Genomic DNA, 8,814 nt, shown 5'->3' with positions numbered 1-8,814 from the left:
CTTTGAAAGAACCAACAAAATGGACACATTTCTGCTGAATCTAAGCAGAAAGCAAAGTCAGAAAGTACTGATAGAGGATCAGGGATGCACATACAAGAACCTCTTAGAAATAAATGGTTAATAGTCTTCAAAATCTGGATCAAACATTAAAATACAGTTTCACACCAGTTAGTCTAGGAAAAATCATGACAATCAAACAATAACAAATGCTGCAAATGTGTGGTGGTTATACTAGGCTAGACTACCGAGGGCAGCTTTAGTTTGGAGGTTAGGCAAGACTGGAGACTGCAGGTATAGTTCACGTTGCTTTTATTTAATCTGCTCCCAACACAGCAAACAGTCAGTGTGAAGGGTATCTCTCTAAGATGTGGGTGCATGAATGCAGATCTCCATATTTCCATCAGTTTTCATGGCAGCACACAGGAAGTTTAGCCCACCAAGTTAGAGAAGCACATAATGAAGGGATCCCTAATTTTTTTAATGCCCCACACACATTAAAAACCCAGAAACAACTCCTGCAACTCAAGAAGCCAAGTTGCCTTTGCCTGATGTTTGGATTCCATGCTTTGGCATTGTCATTGTCTACATTCCAGGAACCAGGTGTTTTCCATTTACGTCCACTCAGGAGATTTCTGGGCCAAGACTTGGCCACAATCTTATATAAAGTATACCCACTAACTGAAATGTCTATTCGTCTGTCCATTTGTTCATTTATTCATCCATTCAACAAAGATTTGACAGCCTTCGATGTAAATAAGCCCTAGGAACACAAAAAATTTGGGCAAAAACAAGTATCCTCAATAGGGACAGCACATTCTAGTGGGAAAAACAGACACATTAAAAGATGTATCTTAATTGTGTACAGGTAGCTATGAGAGCAAGTCAGGGGAAGTCAAGGAAGGCCCCACTGGGGAGGTATCTTTAAGAATAGGTATGCAGATATCCAAGATTGTGGCAAAGTAAGTGAAAGATATACTAACCTCCTCACAGGACGAAACTGGAATTACAACCAAATTATAGAGAAATCATCCTGAATAACCAACTGAACACTAGCTGGATAGGAGCCTTATAACCAAGGACTTAGGGAAGAAACCACATCAAGACTGGTAGGGAGTATGGAGGAGGCATAGGGGGCTGGCTGGGCTCCAAAGGCAGAAGCTGAAGTTCCAGAGGGATATTCCAGTGACCAGAGGGTTGCCCCTGAGAAGTATGGGGTCTAACCCCCAAGCTGGGCTCCAGGCCTAGACCACCAAAACCAGGAAAAGAATCCAAATAACATCTGGCTGTGAAAAGCAGCAGGGTTTCTGCCTGCCAGGGAGAGATGGCTAGAGATGCAGAGAGCCTCTTAAAGGGCCAATGCACAAAATTTTGTTTGCAGTCACTTACCCTGGGCTCTGACAGAGGGAGGGCAGAGCAAACTAGACTCACTTGTGGAAAGTCTGGGGTTGGTGGCTCTGAAAAGAAAGCAGAACTGTCAGCTACCAGTATCCCTGTGCTGAGTCATTCCCCATACTGCAGAGGACATCTTTCTTGGGAAGAGCTCTCCCTTCCATGCAGAACCAGCCTGGGGGTAAGCAACAGCCCGGGCCACAGGAATCCCTCTCACCCCACTCTGTGAAGCTTTAGCCAAACTGCTGAGGAGTAGAGTTGGAGGCTCTTTCAGTGATTCAACATAACAGAAAGCCTACAGGTGGAGGCAGATCTCTGGGAGCTTTGAGACTTCAGCTGACCCTTCCCCAGGCATGGTGCTGGTAAAAGATAGCCTTGGTGTGCAGCCTGGTTCTTTCTGCACACCCCCAGACCCAGCAGAGAGAGCCACAAGCTGTGAGTCACTGATAGCTCCAAAGAGGTTGACCAGGGCCAGTCATAGGTAGTGCTTGGCCTTGGCCTGCACCAGTGTCTTTGCAGATCTACATAGTACATACAAACAAACAGAAAGAGGCAGCCAAAATGGAAATAAAAAGAAACAGGCCCAAAATGAAAGAACAAGAGAATTTTCCAGAAGAACTGAGTGAAATGAAGGCAAGCAATTTATCAGATATAGAGTTTAGAATAATAATTATAAGGATACTCAACAGCATGAAAAAAGACATAGACAGCATTAAAAAAACAGTCAGAAATAAAACATTCAATATCTGAAATAAATAATATACTGGAAGGAATAAACTGTAGGTTAGAAGAAACAGAGGACTGAATCAGCAACTTGGAAGACAAGATAGAAAAACACTCAAGCAGAGTACAAAAAAAAAAAAAAAAAGAATTTAAATGAGGAGACTTTAGTCCTGGCTGGTGTAGTTTAGTGGATTAAGCACCAGTGTACAAACTGAAAGGCCGCCAGTTCAATTCCCTCTCAGGGCACATGTCTGGGTTGCAGGCCAGGCCCCCAATTATGGGTATGCAAGAGGCAGCTAATTGATGTTTTCTCACATTGATCATGATTCTCTCCCTCTCTTTCTCCCCCTTTTGCCTCTCTCTGAATAAATAAATAAAATATTTTTTTTAAAAATGAGAAGACTTTAAGAAATATTTGGAACAACATGAAGTATAACAACATCAGCATCATGGGAGTACCAGAAAGAGAAGAGAATAAGGAAGGGAACAAGAATTTATTTGAAGAAATAATGACCAAAAATTTCCTTAATCTGGTGAGGGAAAAAGACACACAAGTCCAGGAAGCACAGAAAGTCCCAAATAAGACAGACCCAAAAAGGCCCACACCCAGACACATCATAATTAAAATGGCAAGGCTTAAAAGCAAGGAGAGAATCTTAAAAACTACTAGAGAAAAGCAGTTAGTTACCTACAAGGGCGTTCCCATTAGTCTGTTCACTGATTTCTCAATAGGAACATTGCAGGCCAGAAGGGAGTGGCATGAAATATTCAAGATGATGCAAAACAAGGACCTACAAATAAGGTTACTTAACCCAACAAGGCTATCATCTAAAACTGGAGAAACAAAGAGTTTCTCAGACAAGATAAACCTAAAGGATTTTGTTACCACCAAACCAGTATTGCAACAAATGTTAAAGGGCATGCTTTAAGAAGAAGAAGAAGAAAAAAAACAGAGGAACATAGTTAAAAAATAAAATGGCAATAAATATATATCTATCAATAATCACCTTAAATGTAAATGGCTTAAATGTTCCTATCAAAAAACAGTGTAGCTGAATGCATAAGAAAACAAGACCCAAAGAAATGCTGCCTCCAAGAGATTCACCTCAGATCCAAAGATACACACAGGATAAAAGTAAAGGGCTGGAAAAAAGTATTTCATGCAAATGAAAAGGATAAAAGGCTGAGGTAGCAATACTTATATCTGACAAAATAGACCTTTAGACCTTAAGAACAGGTATGCAGTATTTGTCTTTCTGCGTCTGGCTTATTTCTCTTAGATCAGGTGGCAGGATTTCCTTCTTTAGGGCTGAATAATACCCTATTTTATAAGTATATTTATATATAATATGTAACACATTATATACAGTATGAAATATATAAACATATTTACAACAATACTGTACCGTATACTTGAAATTTGCTAAGAGGACAGATCTCAATTTAAATCTTCTCACCACATACCACATGAAATGGTACTTATGTAAAGGTAATGAGTAAGTTATTTAGCTTGAAATGAAGTGGTACTTATGTAGAGGTAATGAGTAAGTTGTTTAGCTTGACTGTAGCAATCTTTTCACAATGTATACATATACAGTGATCCCTCACCTGTCACTGGAGTTACATTCCAGAGACCCCTGCGATAGGTAAAAATCTGAGAAGTAGTGGCATTATTCTTATTTTGTTATTTATATATATTTTAAGGCTTTATAAACCCTTCCCACACTCCTATAAACCTTTCCCACTTTCTTATTAACCTTTCCCACACTCTTATAAACACTTCATATGCTCTTAAACACTTTCTACACCCTTAAACCTACATAATTTTAACAACATATAAAATTCTATATGGGTACTCACCAGTAAAATATACTACAACTTGAATGATGAAGATCATGAATTATGTAGCTGTGCAGTACTGATGGCGATGAAGGTGATGATGATAAGATGAATGTACTGCACAGCCAAGAAGAGCATTACAGCTCTTCTGAAGGCACCACTGCATCAGGTGGTGCAGTATCTTCGCCCTGGGTCATAACTTCTATTTCTGCTAAAGGTGTAGGTGTAACTGATCTTTTTGTCCGAGTGATGAACATAGTTATGCAGAGTTGCTGACATTGCTTTTTATCTGCAGAAGCAGCTTCTCCATGCAGAGAAACACTCTTGAGTCCAAAGCATCTCTGAAATTTGTCAAACCAGCCCTTGCTGGCACTGAATACGATTGCTCTAGTGGAAGAAGCACTCCAAGGTCCTGCTTCTGCGTCGTCATCCTCATCTTCATCCTTGTCACCATCGTGAATGTCTGTGCTTTCCACAAAATTATCATAAAGTTTCTTGGCCTTCATCCAGATAGTGTTGGCATCCAGCAAGATACTCTTCTTCCTGCAGTCATTTATCCACAGGACCAATGCAGACTTCATCCTCACAATGGCCTTGTTGCAGAAAATGACCACCCTCTTTGCAGTCTTGTTAAAAGTCATTGTTGCCATAGACCTAATATTCTTCTTATCTTTCTTTATGTAGTGAACAGTAGATTCGTTGATCCCATAATGGCGACCTACAGCCACGTAGCTCTTGCCTTCCTTTAACATGTCAAGAAGTTCTACCTTTTCTTTGAGGGTAAGCATATTCCTCTGGTGCTTGGGTTCACTGCCAGAAGCCTTAGAAGGTGCAGAATGTTTGGGTGGCATCATAGGGCTTAAAAGAAATTCAAACTTTTATGAAAATTTCACAAAAACACAACACCACATAGCAACACTGCAGTGATCAGACATTGATGTGAAGTGGGCAAGGAAAGATACCGAATGATGGGCACAGTGCAGGAGAGCAAACAGACCAATGCTATGGTCATTGAGCCAATGAGCGCCTAGGATACAGAACACAGGGCTGTGGTTGGTCACCTTCCATCCCATCAGCCAATAGTATGCCGTGTATAATCTCACGTTGGCAAACTTGCGCAAGCAGTAGTGGCATACTGCATTTCCATTGTGTACAGTACAGTATTCATCCACTGATGAAATACATACTGTATTTTATTTCAATTTAATATTCTTTTAATATGTTTGAATGAACCTTTTTTATATTTTTATATTGTTTTAAATTTTTTAGGCAAAAATAATTAAAATCATAAATATTATATAAATAACTATATGATGTAGACACCAGTCTGCAGTGTTCACATCATTATGGATGAAATGAGACATTCACACAGACTACTAAGTCCCATGGAGGAAAAGGGACAGGATGGTTTTTCTCTCAAGGGGAGCAAAAGCCTTCGCCCTTGCCATGACAGGCCGTTTTTGGATTTCTTGGCACATTACATGATGGTCCTCATTTACTATGCACAGGATTGCTTTAGGTGGTTACCTTTTACAGAAAACAAAGGAGTCAATACTGCTAATCATATCACAGAAGAGGGATATTTGCAAATGAAAAGGTAAAAGTAGTTGAACCAGTTACACTCATTCTTGGAAGGTTTAGCATGGATTTTAGGAAGTTACTTTGCAGTAAATGTCCTCAATTCAGCATGAGGGAGATTTTTTAGCAAGAGCAAGCAAGACTCAAAGCAGCCTAGGCACATTGCAGGCCTGATACCTCATGGGAAAACCTATCTGTGGGTGTGGGTCCTATGCATCTCCAAGTGGGAGCTGGGCCCACACCACGCAAAACAGTCTCGTATGCCTATATACTGCATAATGCCACAATATAGTGAAAACTCCACAATACAGAATTAGATATGTTTTTTTTAAAAACCCAAGATACAGTGAAGCTGCAATAAGTGAACCATGATATAACGAGGGACAACTGTATCAAAACATCAAGTTGCACACCTTAAGCATGTACAATTTTATGTCAAAGATAATAAAGTTGTTCAAAATAAAGAGAAAGTATGAATTTTCTGGCTGAAGAGGCTTCCTGTCCCCTCTCCCTTCCACAACCAGCCTCCAGGCCCTGACTTCCACTGCCCTCCTCTAAGCACTGTCCTTCCTGTGTCTGAGGCCACAGGTACTTTCCCTCTCCCATCCTTATTAACTAGGTCCAGCCTCACCACCCTTCAGACTTTTCCACTCTGATCATACATTGTCCTGCTTAAACCTGCCATAGGATCCTCACTGTCAAGGTAAAATCTAAACTTCTCACTTCCAGCAGATGGAGGCATAGGTAGATACACTTTGCCTCCTCCTAGAACCAAAAGAAGGATAACAAAATTTTTAAAACAAAAAATAACCAGAACTACCAGAAAATTGAACTGCACGGAAGTCTGACAACCAAGGAGTAAAATAATAAACATTCATCCAGACCAGTAAGAGGGGTGGAGAAGGGCAGCCAGCTCAGAGAGGACTGGAGGCAAGGCAGCAGCTAGAGGACTGGGGTGCTCCAGGCAGCAGCCAGCAGAGTAGGTGGTTCCAAATTTGCATGCAGATAAACTGGAAAGTAACAACTGGGGAGCGACACAGACCACGCAACCCAGGGTTCCAGTGCAGGGAAATAAAGCCTCAAAACCTCTGACTGAAAAAACCTGTGGAGGTTGAAGCAGCAGGAGAAACTCCCAGCCTTATAGGAGAATTCGTAGGAGAAACCCATGGGATCTTAGAACAGACACAAAACCACCCACCCAGGAATCAGCACCAGAAGGCCCTAATTTGCTGTGGGTAAAGGAGGAGGTGACTGAAAGCCAGCTGAGAACTGAGCAAGAGGCATTGTTCCCTCTTGGACCCCTTCCCCACATACAGTGTCACAACAGAGAAGTGGGTTGCCTCACCCTGGCAAATACCTAAGGCTCTGCCTCTTACTATGTAACACATGCACTGAGATTAAAAAAAAAAATATGGCCCAAATGAAAGAACATATCAAAGCAACAGAAAAAATACAACTAAGCAATAAAGAGATAGCCAACCTATCAGATGCACAGTTCAAAACACTGGTAATCAGGATGCTCACAGAAATGGTTGAGTATGGTCACAAAATAAAGAAAGAAGTGAAGACTATGCAAAGTGAAATGAAGGAAAATGCACAGGGAACCAACAGTGAAGGGAAGGAAACCAGGACTCAAATCAACGGTCTGGAACAGAAGGAAGAAATAAACATTCAACCAGAACAGAATGAAGAAACAAAAATTCAAAAAGGTGAGGAGAGGCTTAGGAACCTCTGGGACAACTATAAACATTCCAATATCCAAATCATAGAGGTGGCAGAAAGAAAAGAGGAAGAGCAAGAAATTGAAAATTTATTTGAAAACTTAATGAAGGAGAATTTCCTTAATCTGGCAAAGGAAATAGACTTCCAAGAAGTCCAGGAAGCTCAGAGAGTCCCAAAGAATTTGGACCCCAGGGAGCACCCACCAAGACACATCATAATTACATTACCCAAGATTAAAGAAAAGGAGAGAATCTTAAAAGGTGCAAGAGAAAAGGAGACTGTTACCTACAAAGGAGTTCCCATAAGGCTATCAGCTGATTTCTCAAAAGAAACCTTACAGGCAAGAAGGGGCTGGAAAGAAGTATTCAAAGTCATGAAAAGCAACGACCTACATCCAAGATTACTCTGCCCAGCAAAGCTATCATATAGAATGGAAGGGTAGATAAAGTGCTTCCCTGTCAGGGCACATGCCCGGTTGCAAGCCAGGCCCCCAGTTACGGGCATGCAAGAGGCAGCTAATTGATGTTTTTCTCACATCGATCATGATTCTCTCCCTCTCTTTCTCCCCCCTTTCCCTCTCTCTGAAAATAAATAAAATCATTTTTTAAAAATGAGAAGACTTTAAGAAACATTTGGGACAATGTGAAGTATAACAACATCTCCATCATGGGAATACCAGAAAGAGAGGAGAATGAGGAAGAGAACAAGATCAAGTTAAAGGAGTTCATCATCACCAAACCCTTATTATATGAAATGTTAAATGGACTTATCTATGAAAAAGAAGATCAAAACTATGAATAGTAAAATGACAAAAAACTCACAACTATCAGCAACTGAACCAAAAACAAAAACAAACTAATCAAACAACTAGAACAGGAACAGAATCATAGAGATCACATGGAAGGTTATCAATGAGGAGTGGATTGGGGGGAGAATGGAAGAAGAGGTACAGGGAATAAGAACCATAAATGTTAAGTACAAGATAGACAGGGGGAGGGTAAGAATAGTATGGAAAATGTAGAAGCCAAAGAACTATGACCCATGGACATGAACTAAGGTGGGGGAATAATGGTGGGGAAAGAGAGGGTATGGGGTAGAGGGGAATAAAGGGGATTAAAAAATGGGACAATTGTAATACCACAACCAATAAAATATATATTTTAAAAAAGATAAAATCTAAATTTCTTAACCCAACTTAAATGGCCCTCCAGTATGTGATCCAGGTTTACATCACCAGTTTCATGTATTGTACTTGCCCAGTGCATTCACTGGGAGAAGCAAAAATTCACAAATTGAAATGATCCCCTTGAATCTTGCAAATGAATTGTTTATTAGATGTTCTTGCAGGTACCACCATTCTCTTTGTAACACAGGCCTAATATAGTATCAGGGCCTGGGACAATGATAGTGAGGGAAATAGACTATATTTTCATTAAAAATAAAGAAATCAGGGCCCTCAGAAGAGAGGAAAAGTGAAGAAGAAAGTTGATGATAGTAAAAGGTGAAGATTTTGGAAAGGAGTGGGAGGCCTTGTGCTTGACCCAACATCCAAATGCTTGAGGG

The sequence above is a fragment of the Phyllostomus discolor genome, chromosome 1, assembly GCF_004126475.2.
Source record: "Phyllostomus discolor isolate MPI-MPIP mPhyDis1 chromosome 1, mPhyDis1.pri.v3, whole genome shotgun sequence".
NCBI lineage: Eukaryota > Metazoa > Chordata > Mammalia > Chiroptera > Phyllostomidae > Phyllostomus > Phyllostomus discolor.
Note: the sequence above shows the minus strand (reverse complement) of the source record.